Below are 1,221 nucleotides of genomic sequence, written 5' to 3'. Positions count from 1 at the left end.
TCTATGCGCAATGCTCAGACTATTGTTATCTGTGACAATTCTGTGACAAAACCTCCAAAGTAGGGATGATTTCACAAGTAAGTGCGATTTTGAGACAGAATTTCACAACTCTAGTTCAGTTTGGAGAATAGTCTCGGCTGTCGCTGCTCGAAAGATATATTTATTGGGAGATTTATTCGTTATGGCTGAGGGAAATCTGTACCCAAGAAAAAACATCCAACGGATCGAGGTCCACAGTTCTCGTTCGACATAGAAGTTCCTCGAACTCAGGAGAGCAGACTTCTCGGCATCAAAGACCGCATAAAGATGGCCAAAGGCTAGTTGAATCTTACAAAAGCGACGACAAGCATACACAATGCAGATTTGATGGAAGCTCTTCTGTTATCTTTTGAGGAGAAAATTGAGAGGAAATGACTGACATCGAGCGATCTGAGCTTATCATCAACGGGAAGTCCGATATACACCATCCACAACTGCACGGTTTTTAATTCCTTCAGCTTCTTCCACTCCATCTTCGCGTATTTATTTGCCTTTTGCTGATCCTTTTTCTCCAATTTCTCCTCCAAGCAGAACGTACGCCACAAAGAATGCAAATCACTGCATCTTCAGCAGAGAACGACTCCTTATATCTCTGCAGTGAAGAATCTCCGCGAACTCTGTTTTCTTTTTTCTCTAATACGCTCACGACATCATGTTTTTATTGTGGAAAACCCCTCGGTTGTGAGTCACTTGTCTTCAATCGACAGAGTCATGTAGTGTCAGTGACAATTTCATGTGTTGGTGGAGATTCTTTCAAGTGGCTCTCCTCCCCTATCATGGGAGGATCTCCTCCAAAGTACTATGTAAATTTCAGGTGAGCACTCTTTTATTTTTGCTTGAAATTTACTGAAATTTGTTATCTCGGTATTTTACAGTTTTTGTTTTTTGTAACTGGTCACTTCTCTGTTTCTCTTTCATAGATTGATTCATGGAGTATTGTCCTGTGGCTTGACAGAGACAGAATACACAAGTTTCTGTCAAGCAGTCAACATTGGGTCAGAGGGAGAAAAGACCTCCAACGCAGGTTAGCAATGCACATGCTCAGATGCTCAGATGCTCTGAAAATCATGCAGTCTTTCTCTTTGCAAGGAGAAGGCAGTCAACAGCAGTTTGCTGGTTGCTAAATCATGAATGTTTTACCAAGATAGCTCAAACTGACTGAAGTGTTCCTTCTTTGGTTGG

The 1,221-nt window shown here is 41.6% G+C and overlaps 1 pseudogene; it reads left to right on the top strand.

Annotated features, from left to right (window-relative positions):
• The first annotated feature begins 306 nt into the window (after positions 1-306).
• On the top strand, positions 307-897 carry LOC136277776 (uncharacterized; annotated as a pseudogene).
• Positions 898-1,221: the final 324 nt, after the last annotated feature.

Source organism: Pocillopora verrucosa, chromosome 1, assembly GCF_036669915.1.
Source record: "Pocillopora verrucosa isolate sample1 chromosome 1, ASM3666991v2, whole genome shotgun sequence".
NCBI classification, from domain to species: domain Eukaryota; kingdom Metazoa; phylum Cnidaria; class Anthozoa; order Scleractinia; family Pocilloporidae; genus Pocillopora; species Pocillopora verrucosa.
Note: the sequence above shows the minus strand (reverse complement) of the source record. Positions and strands in the feature narration are given on the sequence as shown.